At 28.3% G+C, this 13,235-nt stretch overlaps 1 long non-coding RNA gene across 1 annotated transcript; it reads left to right on the top strand.

Annotated features, from left to right (window-relative positions):
• Positions 1-5,422: 5,422 nt before the first annotated feature.
• LOC114385349 lies at positions 5,423-11,720 on the top strand. The gene is made up of 2 exons (XR_003660861.1): positions 5,423-7,044; positions 11,136-11,720. It is a non-coding gene; the product is annotated as an uncharacterized LOC114385349 (long non-coding RNA).
• The last annotated feature ends 1,515 nt before the right edge of the window (positions 11,721-13,235 follow it).

The following is a 13,235-nucleotide window of genomic DNA, read 5'->3' as shown; positions in this document are numbered from 1 at the left end:
GGAGTGTGGCAACCTAGCTAGGAACTATTCTGTCCTCTTTGTTGTTTCACCAATTTTATATAAAAAAAACCCAATGTAAGGTAGTAAAATTAAATAAATTGTAATGTATTGATTTAATTTATTCAATAAATTAAAACATAGTATGAAAATAATAACCACCGATTAATAGTCTTAAAATGAAAATTAAATAAATTGGACTAGGCTAAAAATCTTAAATATAAAGGTTAAAAGTATAGTATAAAAAAATAAAACATAGTAACTTTTTTTCATGAAAAAACATAGTAAGTAATTGAGTTGATAGAATAGATTGACAAAAAGAGAAATTTGACATCCACTTCGAACTCATCAAACATTTATTTGAACCAATCCATTTTTTTTTATAATTTGAATGAGTTTGGATCCGCTGGGTTATCTGAATTGACCTAAGTTCATGACCACTCTTAAAAATAAAATTAAAAAATTAAACCAATCTTTGTCTCTGGAAATGACGAATCCAAGTGTATTATCAGCCGATGGCTCAATCACAAGAAAACAAAATGAGATGACCCACGTCATTTCACAATCCAAGGGCATGGAAGAGCGTTTCTCCCTCTCGACACATCAACGGCTATGATTTCTTTAGTGTTGAAATATCCGCAAACCATCTTTTAATCACGGCCACATGTCCTCTTTGCACTCTCTGTCTCCACTATAGGCGCACACAATATCTGATTCTCTTTTGACCTTTCGTTGTTGGACTTGTCAACCCATTATAGTACCCCTATCTCTCTTAAAATATTATTTTATTTTATACAGACTAAATAAAAATACTTCCTTTATTTAAATAAATGTTGTTGTAACTTGTAAGTTGTTTTATATAAATCAAAAGCTAATAAATATATAAAAAAGAAAATGATAATTTTAAAAATTAACTTTATTAAATAAATGAAAGAAAGTAATATTAATATTAGATTAGAAAATTAAAGATGTGACACTTATTTTGGAATAATTTTTTTTCTAAATGTAATACTTATTTTGGAATAGAGGTACTAATAAATAGATGAAAAATAATGATAATTTTATAAAACTAACTTTAGTATTTTCTTCGTCCGAAAATAAGTATCGTCCTATGTTATTTTACATGGACCAAGAAAAATTAATAAATAGATGAAAAAATAATACTTTTATAATTAAATAGATTAAAAAGAATAATATCAATATTAGATTCAAAAACTAAAATGACATATTTTTAGAATATTGGTGGAAAAGAACAATTAATGTTTTTGAAATAAAAGGAGTATTAATATTATTACATTAAAAAATTAAAGTGACATGTATTAGTGAAAAAAAAGTTAATATTATATTAAAAAGTTGAATATAACACTTAATTTAAGATATATTTTTTTTAAATGAGATACTTATTTTGGGATAGAACCAACATTATATAATAAAGAAAAAAAATACTACTATCATGGTAGAGACGTAGACCTCATTTTAGGCTTTCTTTTGTCAAAAGAAAATAGAAAGATGAAGAAAGACAAAGAAAGAAGACGTGAGATGATTTTTATAAAAAAGAAAATCTTTGAATGATTGATAGAAAAATACAGTATGTGAGTGTAAATTAGTATTGTTGTTAATTTTAATTATATATGAGAGAAATTAAATTATCCCAGTGTAACTTTGATAATTATTACATCATTTTATAACTTTCAATTAGATAATGTTTTCTTAAAACTCATTCTTGGATGAAAGTTTCTTTCACATAGATCTCATGTAAAATTTCATATTAATTTAAAATCATTTATTATCTCGCCCATATAGATTAAAATTGACGTAAAAATAAATATTTCAAAATATATTTAAGTACAAATCATTTTATTACCTTCTTATTGTTATTCATTTATGACAAAATTTGACACAAATGATTTTAGTAATATGTAAATATAATTCAACAACATGCACGCACTCTCTCTCTCTCTTTAATTGAAAACTCATTTTACCACAAAATCTCTATAAGTACAAAGTAGCCATTGCAAGTAGGGATGGAAATGAGCCGAACCGCTTGTCAAGGGCCTATGGCTCAGCCTATTTAAGGCTCGGCTCGGCTTGACTTGTTTACTATAAAGGTCAAGCTCAAGCTTTTTTAGATAAAAAGGCCAAAGTCAAACTATAAAAAAAGCTTGTTAAACTTGACAAGCCGACTTGTTTAAGTAATAATAATAATAAGAAGAAGAATAATAATAACTATTATCTATACCATTTTTATGATATTATGAATGACAGGATGAAGTGACATAAAGTGCTTAGAGAGTTCACTTGTATGTGAAAAATTTTCAAAAAGAAAAAGACTTAAGTTAAAAGGATAATGAAACCAGATTAATACTTCCAAAGAAAAAAATATTTTGTAAAGACACTTTCGGACAATTTAAATATTTTTATTTGGCTATATTAGTATAAATCATCTCTAATCCACATATTTTTTTAATATTATGTTCTTTTTTTTTCATTGTCTTTTGATATACTTTGTGTTTCAATAACTTGAATTCAATATGATTTTGTTTATCAATTATTTTTGGATTTGTACATTACTTATACGAAATTTTATAAGTTTCTTTTTTTGGTTAGTATTTCACTAGGTTTTAAAATAATTAATTGGTTAAAGACGTTTTTAAGCAGGCTTTCAAATAAGCTCGTAGGCTAAGCTTATGTAAGCCGAGCCGAGCCTTTAAAGAAAGCCTATGACAGGTAATAAGCCAAGCTCAAGCCTTGCGTATTTAACTCAAGTCGAGCTCATGCCTAATAAAGCTTAGCTTAACTTGACTCATTTACACTCCTAATTGCAAGGATCTTCAGCAATAAATGAAAAAATAAATGCAATTATTTTTCAATTATTATTCTTGTCGACTTATTGTTTTCTTTCAAATTCAGCTTTTATTTTAGTTATTTATCAAGTGCTTCCTTTAATAACTTAGAGTTCACACAAGGCCAAGAGACAAGATAGAGATAGATTTTTCCTCTTGGCAATCATATAATTTGATTCAAACATTGTGTTTGAGAAATAGCTAGAATATTTTATATATGAAGGATTAAATTATATTGGTGTAACTTTGATAACCATTATATCATTTTTATAACTTTATATAAAATGTAATTTTTATTGATTCAATCATTCAATTATATCTACATATTACTATGATTATTTGTGTTAAATTTTATCAAAATTGAACAATAAGAAAATAATCAAATTATTTATATTTTAATATATTTTAAAATGTTTATATTATGTTTGTATATTTTCAATCATATTCCATATTATATTCAAACTGTTATGTTGAATGAAATGAGTTAACTTTGTTTTAAAAAAATAGATAGTTGCTTAAATAGCTTGACAATTGGTTAAAGTTTCTCTAAGAATTTTGGAAAGGATTTATTGCATTTTTTTTTTATTTTTTGCTTTAGATTAGTTTATTGCATTAGACCTAATATCATTAAATGATAGGTTAACAAAGCTATAAAAAGCTTATATTTAACATTAATTATGAGATATGTTCTTAATTGCGTCATATTAATTTGAGCATGAGTTCTTATAGGTGAATCTCCTTCCTTTGTCGATTACAGATAGAGGCTAAGCAACGAATCTTGGCTCGAATTAAATCTGAAGTATCAGGAAGAAGATACTCTTGTGTGGAGCGAGCTAGTTTGGTCCTTAAGGTTGAAACAACTTTTTTTTTAATTTTCTTTTATAGTTTAAAATATGTTATTTTGTTCCATATAATTACAATTTTTTATCCTTTTAGTTTTCGTGATCTAAAGTCACCTAGCACAGTTATATTTAGATCTTTTAAAACTGCCATAAGACTAAAACGGGCGGTATAAAACTGCAAAAAAAAAAAAAAAAAACAAAATACAAGCACACCCAATGCCATCAAGACTCTCAACTTGTTCAAGAAAGTTATTGCGCGTGGCTTTGCCCTAGCCATGGGTGATGGATCACCACAATACAATCTTGTTTGCTTGTTTTTTTTTTTTTTTTTAATTTATGCCAGTTGAAAAATGTTAAAATCTCTTGTTAGCAGTTTCACACCACCAATTCTAATTTTTTTAGTGATTTTAAAAAATTTGGGTGGAACTAAGTTAGGCAACTTTAGACAACAAGAGCCTAAATAGTTAAAAATAAAATTGCAACTATAAACACCAAATGAATAATTAAACTGAAATGAAAAATTAAGAAAAAAAGAGAAAAATATGAAATAAATAAATGAAAATAAGAAAGTTTAATAACTATAAGCTGATAATATAAAGTAGAATTATATTTTCAATCAATAAAAAGATTATCAATAAATAATCCTCTTGACCCTTGAATATATAAACTATGATATAATTTAGTTATGAAAAGAATAAAAAATTTAATTTAATCATTGAGTATGTAAAAAAGTGTAAGAGTTACGTGCAAATGTATAACTTAATGACAAATTAATATTACCTCTAGTCTTATATCTAAGCAATAAATGATACATTTTTTGGTCCTAATTATAAACAGATGATTAATTTTCAAACTTATTTAAAGTTAAATATCTTTTATATCCTTAATTTATTGTTAACTCTATTTACTAGACACTCCTTTATTAGACTATGAGTATTAATATTAAATGAAACAATCACTTATAACATTTAAACTTAAGAACACTTTAAGAATAAAATTTAAATTTATAGTAATATTAAATGTGATCACCAATTTCTTTGGTCTTCATAATTTGTACTATATTACTTATATATAAGACCATAGATAGTACTTAATCATTACAATCTAATGACGATATAATTACAACATGATATAATTGTAACTCTTTTTACACATTCAATAAATAAATTAATTTCAATAAATAAATTAAAATTTATCATCCTTTAAGGGACTAATGGTCAATCACTAAATGAGTTTTTTTTTATTGGCACATCCATGAATAATTCTTTATCTTACAATAGTTTATCATTTAATGACAATACAAAATCGTTTGAAACATTCAATACATAACCTATTTTTTCAACAAGATAAAAGAAAAAAAAATGATAAATGATAGGATCAAATATGTTTTTAGTTTCTATATACTTTCAATAAAATAATTTGAGTCTTTGAACTTTAATTATGATTAATTTGATTTGAACTTTATAAAGTAGTTGTTTTGGTCCCTCCTCACATATAACATTATCTTGAAGAAGGACGACAAAATCACTGTTTTTGTAAAGTTGAAGGATGAATTTGATTAAAATTAAAGTTCCACAACTAAACTTAAGTTTCACAAAAAAATAGAGAAACTGAAAACGTAACTTACCCTGAATGATAATACTACTAATTTTTCAAAATAAACAAATTAAATGTGGTTATGTGTCGACAAAAGCTTGGTGTTCGTTTTATTTGTCTTCCCAAAAACCGAAGAGAGAGACAATGGGGTTGGCGGGGTACGGTGATGATAACAATCATAATCTTGCTTGCTTAAGTGGGGAAAGCCAAAGGGCATTTCCTGTGAGTGTAGCATTAAACTACTATATCTCTATCACTCTCCCACCCTCTCTCCCACACAAACCACAACCAAAAGGCTGCTCCATTTTCATTTGGGTTGGGTTAAGCTAAGGCCTCTCATCCTCATTCTTCTTTCTTGTTGGATGAATGGATAGGATAAGATAGTTAACTAGGTGCAACTTTGCTTTGCCCCTTACCTCATTGCACTCTCTCTTCGTTTTTTCCCACCCCAAAATTTATTCAGATATTACATCTCACACACCTTCATGCACATAGATCAGTCACACCGATCTGGCTAAGTAGCTACTTGTCATCTATACGTTTTGCATGACTCTCTCTGACTCAATGTACAGAAAGTCAGAGATGAAGAGAGAGAGTTTTGTGTTTCCCAACATGGTTTGGTTGGAGTTTATGGTTCTTGTCTTTTTTGGTTCTATTTAATTTATCCTCAAAATCTTTTCCTCTTCTTTGTTGATCTACCTTCCTCATCTGTTGATGCATCTTCCATGGTGTTTGTTTTGCTTGTTTCTCTCTCTCTGTATCTCAGGTTATTGGTTATAAACCCTAAAATTCTCAGAAAAATTTGTTCCTTTAAGAACATGCATGTTAGATCCTAGATTTGCCATTTTTTTTTATCACCACCATATTTCATGATGTTTTCCATTAAAGGATATTACATTTTCTCCCTCAGATCTGACCTAGTTATCAGTTCTTTTCCTTTGGATTTTTTGTAAGACATTTTGTTTGTGATTCTTTGAACTTTCCATACATTGGAAGCTATTGTATGTGTACTTGGTATTTTTGATTCCTTACATTTGGACAGAAATTGACAGAAGAGAGTGAGCACAAAGAGGCACTTGATATAATTCTATATCACTGCTTTTGTGTGCTCACCACTCTTTCTGTCGGTTTTCATGTGCCAGAAAATTCTCCAAGTCTACTAAGTTGCTGCATGAACCAAAACCAAACCACATCATCTTCTCTCTCTCTCTCTCTCTCATTTTGATGGAGGTAATGAGAAACGTCTCTTACTGAAACAGGTTACATGATTATATATTTCATTATTATTCAATAGTGAAAAAAAGGTATATATGGCTTTAATTGGTTCTTTGCATATAAGTATGCTTTTATTTTGTTTTAACTTTTAACTACTACTATTATTAGTTGAACACACGCACAAACATGTTCATAGATTGGCTTTGTTATATTTTTTAGTATATACTAGTCATTGCAAAATGGATAAGTCTGACTTTTGATAGCATTAAACCTTGCACAAGGTGCCCTGATAAAGGTGCAGATCTTTAGGGGCAACTTGTTTTTATCTATACATGTGTATTTGTATGCTAGCGAGTGGCAGGGACCATTCACGTTATATAGTATGGTCCACACACAGGTCGTGTTGCTCACTTTCTAGCGTCTAGCACTCTAGCTAGCTAGCTATATTATCGCTTTCCTGTGTTAATAGCATTTCATATTTTTTTTCTGAGTATATAGAGCATGCGGGCCATGAGGTGTGGTTTTTTGCTGTGATGTTCTCACCTGAAACAGTATGTGGCTTAATTTGTTACAATATCTAAAACAGTAGAGTTTTGTGGTCGGATTCTAAGGAATTGAAGCAACCCTATAGTTAGGGTGATAAATATAGGGTTTATCATTACACAGAAATGTCAGAATAATACCCCATTTGAAAACAGAAGTCTAGTGAACAGTCTAATGGATTAATTTTTTTTATTATTATGTATTATGATACTGCATGTGTTAATGGTTCTAGTGTAGGACATTAATTTTCTGTATTCGATCACCATAAACTGATAAATAATGTATCCTATATAACCAATCTGCAGCCTTATTTTTCTTATTGAGTTTTCTTTTTTGAGATCAATTAATCCTTACAAGTTTTTTTAAATCAAATTCCTTACCTACCCTGGTATTAGAACACATATAATTTGCTGTGAGTAATTTATATTTGGGAATTTGACAACTTTTATATTGACTATTGAGGGCCTTATTACACAACCCTCATCATTTATACGTGTGCTTAGGATAGACTGACACCATATAGGCATACAGTTAGCTAAACATTTAAACTTAGCAAATAATTACTTCCTTTATTATAAGTTGCCTTTTGACAATAGTTTGGCTTTTTTTCTTGTTATATACTTCTGTCGTCCCTAATTATAATTATTAAGAAAGTTAATTAATTTAGTTATTAATATTAAATTTGTCGATAATTATAATTTTTTTTCAGATATATCTTTAACTTTGTTGGGAACCTACTCATCTTTTCCAATCTCCATAGAAGAGAAAAAAAAATAATTCAAGATATTTTAATAAAAAAAATAAAAATAATGAATGCACAAGAGAGAAATGAAATCTTATAATAAGAGAAAAAAGATGACCATGTCTTATAAATAGAGAATAGGGACGAGGATGTGTGTTGTGATCTAATATGAAGTGGAAATGAACTCCTGGGCCCAGAAAATTTACTGTATTTAATCTTGACAAACTGATAAATGATGTATTCTCTATGAACAAGCTGTTGCTTTATTTTTTTTCTGGTTTGATGCTGATATGAAAGCATTGACTGGAATTTTAATTTCGTAGTACATTATGAGCTTTAGTGTAGTACATGTGATATTGAAAAATAATAATAATTTTGGTAGCTTTGTGTTTTTCTTATAATCAGCAGTATGTAATTTGGATTAAGAAATTAAATTTCAAGTATTTGTTGGTTGATATAATTAAGGACACTAGCATAACTCCTATCTTATAACTGTGAATTCTATACTTGTTATAATTTCTTCTATCATCATATTGGATGAGTACTGGCATGTTTACAGTGTCTATATCATACGGGAAGCTTTAATTTGTCATTGAAAATGTTCTGTAAGCAGTCCAAAAGAATCTTTGCTCAGTAGTTATCACCTTATTTTTAGGTGTTCTTGTGTTAGTTATAAAAATTCAGTTTGATATATTACTAAAATACAAATGGTAGACGGGTAGTAGTTAGCTACTAACATTAGTATTTAACAATACGTTACTGCTGTTTTAAAGAGTGAATTCATCAATTATCTCATGATTTTAAGTTGATTGAATTTATTGGACATTGATCATGTTAATACTAAAAGCCTTGGAAGAATTAATTTAAAATGCTGGACAATGAATGGAGCAGAGTCTATTGATGTTGTTAAGGTAACTGACTAATTCATGCAACTTTTATATTATACTTTTATTGATGGTCTATATTTCTATTTTGTTCATGCACTTTCTTGATAGATAAAGAGATTAGCAGTCAAAGTCGTTAAATGATGCAAGACTATTTTTGTTATATTTTTTCTGTAATTACTTTTTCTTGCATTGCACCTTTATCTGTAATGTATCAGCAATCTTTTGCAGTTGTATTTTATAGTTATCTTTTGATTATGATAATATGAATATACATACTCCGGTCAGCAGTCAGCACAAAGACAACATCTACAATATATAGTAAATGGTGTGTGCATTGGAAATTATTGAGTACTTTTTGTTGGTTGTGGTCAATATAATTTCATTAATGATTGCAGTAGTTATATTATAGGTTCAGTTTTTGAGAAATCTAGTTCAGTACTATTTTGTTCTATTAATTATTCTTAATTAGTAAAATTTCTGAAATGAATGAATGTCACTTCTTCACAATTCAGAATGTTCGTTGCTTAATTTTATGCATGTTTTTCTGCCATCAACCTGGAAATGCGCGCTGTGCTCCTGATTTTCACTATTTTATTCACATCTAAATTAAGTTCATGTCAATTCCCAATCAACAAAATTTAAAGGCTCTATTTCTTTGCCTAATTGCTTATTATGTTATCAATTAATATACCAAATACAATTGTATTAATTAGTTGTGTATATTGTGTTAATAATTGTTTGTGATTGGTTTTAGTTTGTAATCCAGAAAGTAATAACCTTTTGAATTTTGAAATTATTAATTTTAGGTTATGACTCTTGTGATCATCTGTTGTTATGCATCAATCACAACCGTAATTTTGATGAAAGGCTTGTTGATGTAGGAGAAGTTTGACATATTTTCCTTTTCATCAATGTTTCAAATCTCAATATCTTAATTATGTTCTGAAGAATTATCTATGATTTTTTTATACTGATGTAACTATATATATTTACAATCATATATAATGCTTTTATAATATATCTAAACAATAACAGCAACAAAAGTCTTATCCACTAAGTGAGCTCAGTTTCATGGATCACCTAATGTCTTTAGGCTTAATTATAGACCATATCTTTAAAGATATTAATATTCACTATAAGGTTTTTCTTAACAGTTTCTTCTGATGTCCTTTAATTTGTCACCTTGTCCCTTTTTTTTACAGGCCTAATTAAAACCATAATTTACTCTTCTCATTGATGCTTCTAGTCGTCTTGTTTGTACATGTCTAAATGAAGTTAACCGATTTTCAGCAAACACTGCAACTGAGGTGTTGTGACTGCATGATGAGTGATGTTCTATAATTTTTATCCTTGGTATTGCTGTCATTAGGTAAAAGCTCGGTCTAGCCAGCAACATCAGAAGTTTCCTTTAGTTGAGGTAGTGACAAGATGAGGCAGCTGATCAAATGAACGTGAGGAGGCCATATCAAATAATAATAAAAATAAGATTTATAATAATAAGTCATTCATCACAACTTTTTGTTATGCATAGAAATACTCCAACAAAGAAGAATTTAAACATAAATGAATACACATGTGAATTTGAGTCTGGATAGCAAATTCATCTTCACCTTTTATTCCAGGGGTTTTACCCTAGTGAATGCACTGGAAACCTTTCAATATGTTCTATAATTTTACATATGATATTGTACATTAATTTGGTTGATGAGTATATTAATTTATTTGAAAGCATATATATAACTTCTACTCAGATATTAAGTATATTTGGTAATGCAAGACATTTTTACTTTTTATATTGATATAAAAAAACTTCTAAATTGCAGTTTGATCTTTATTAAGGAATTTCTCTTAAAATTGTGTCTGAAAATTAGTCTTTTATACTCTTTCTTGCTAATAGCTTATGTTTTACTTGATTAATTATTAGTCTGCTTGTATGCAATCTACACAGTATATTTGCATCTTTCATATAGTCAGTTTCTTGAAAATTTTGGGGATGAATAGTGTGTATTAATCTGTCTTAGTTATACTGCTATGTCATAAGCGAAAATTGTTGCTTCTTGGTATAGGATTAGGTGGTCTGTTTCTTAATTTGCTTCTTTTTTCTTCTTCACATTAATAGATTTTGTTTGTTTTGATCAATTTCTTGCTGGATTATTAAGCAATTGTGTCTGGCTTGTGGTGTGGTCTTCTTAATTATGTTATATTTTGGGTTTTGTTTAAAGCTCCTACTCGATATATGTGCTAGTGAGCCGTGGAAGATTCTGCTAGTTAGTCTTAGAACCGTGTCATACTGCAAAACTTTTGTGATGTTTTCAGGTGTTAGATTTTGAGCAATTAGATAATGTGCTGCACTTGAAAGTTGATGTCCAATTTATGATCAATTTAGACAATTTTTGTTGTTAAGGTATTCCAAATTCCAATAATAATGGCTATGGTTGTAATCATAATTTGACTATATTTGTATGTGTAGGCATGCATGTTTGTTATATTGGGGAGTTTTATTTAGGCTACTGCAGAAGGCCTAAAACCTCCTTTCTTATTTCGGTTTTAAAGGCACAAGAGGAAAAAAGAGGGAGTAACACCAATATTAAAATGGATGAGGCTACTCGAGAAAAGACAACATACAAAAGGATTACATGTGAGGAGAAATCGGTAACACCAAATGAGGAAATGAGGAAAAGATTACAAAAAATCAACTAAAGTGATTTGGATACAAATAAAGAAGGCATCGAGAGGCACTGATATTGAGAATAGTAAATTGCATGATATTAGTTTTGGGTAGAGGTGAAGGAGATCAAGAGGCACATTAGAGAAAGTTCTTAAGGGGAGTTCAGGTAAATAACATCCCTGAATTAAACTTCAGTATTTAACTTAGTTGAATGTTTTTGTGTAATCTATATATGTAACCAATCTTACTTAGTGATATAAGACTCTTTGCTATATTCTTAGGGAAAGGTTTAGGTGTTGAACATTGTTTTAAGGACAAGACTTATTGCATTTCTATTGGTATTTTGGGTGCTATTTTAAAATTAATATTCGAGTTTTATTTCAATAACATATGATGACTTTTAATGTAAACTTTTTATTATGAATATTTTATGACGAAAATTTTAATTTTAATTTAAGAATAATATAAAAAAATATAGAAAAGGTAACCTTTTTATCCTAAATACTTCTCATCCATAAAGGCTTTTTATGGCCATAATTTGGACTTTAGTAAGAGAATGAATGCATCCATGCATAGAGGCCACTAAGTCAAACTTTTGGAGAGATATTTTGTAGTTATTGAGCGTCAATAGGTGGCTTGAGCAAGTATTTAATTGAATGTGATAAAATTAAATACTAGTTCTAGTATTTAATTTAATCGAACTAGTATTTAAAGGGTTCATGGATAAACAATTTTTATTTGATGGAACATTTTGTATTCTTTTCACATGCATTTAAAGGGTTTTATATATGATGTCACAAGTGGCACGACACTTGGATTCTTTAACTAAGGTTTAGGGTTCGATCCATGATATTTAAACAAGAAGTTATAATTCAAGGTATTACTTTACTCAAAATAGATTTGTCCTATATGAGGGAAATTATTTTAAGAGTAAATAGTCATTTTCGTCCCTGAATGTGTAGATCGATAACAAATTTGTCCCCGAAAATGGAAATTCAAATTTTAGTTCCTGAAAGTAAAAAAAGTGTGACAAATCCATCCATTCATTAACTTTCGCTCGTTACTATTGATGAAAGAGCTTACGTAACAGGGGGACGAAAATGTCACAAAAATGATTGTCAACATAACTGTTGAATAGATTGGACCAAAATGTCACTAAGTTTTCATTGGATCAAAATATCAGTAAGCTTTCATTAGACTAATTTGTTAAACTCTAAATTTCATTTTATTTAAGGGTAAAATATAATTTAATTGATCCCAGATTTTGTGATTGAAAAATTTGTAATGATTGGTATATTGTTACAATGTTTATTGTGGTACACTAGTAGAATGTTTATTTTGAAAAATTTCTATTATGATAACATTAGGCAGTAACAAAATCAAGTTGGATATTATTTTTGTAAGGATTAACTTAGTAGTTGTACATTTTTATTTAAGTCTCATATTTTGGATAAAATATTGTCACATTAAAAATTTCATAACAATAGACAGATTATGTTTATTAATGAAAATTATGCTTATTATGATAATATTTGTTTTAACTTATGTTTACTTTTCTATTTTTTAAGTGTTTATTGTAATGTTATGCTAGGAAGGATTAAAAAAAGGGAAAGAAGATGAAGATTAAATTATATTTTACCCTTAAATGAAATGAAATTTGAGGTCTGACAAATTAGTCCAATAGAAATTTAATGACATTTTAGTTCAATCTATTCAGCAGTCATGTTGGTAATCATTTTTGTGACATTTTCCTCTTTGTAGTTACATAGGTTCTTACATTAACGGTAACGAACGAAAGTTAATGAATAAATGAATTTGTCGTATTTTTTTTACTTTTGGAGACTAAAATTTGAATTTTCATCTTTTGAAGATGAATTTGTAAATGCATTACATATTTAAGAA

This window comes from Glycine soja, chromosome 14 (genome assembly GCF_004193775.1).
Source record: "Glycine soja cultivar W05 chromosome 14, ASM419377v2, whole genome shotgun sequence".
Taxonomy (NCBI): domain Eukaryota; kingdom Viridiplantae; phylum Streptophyta; class Magnoliopsida; order Fabales; family Fabaceae; genus Glycine; species Glycine soja.
Note: the sequence above shows the minus strand (reverse complement) of the source record. Positions and strands in the feature narration are given on the sequence as shown.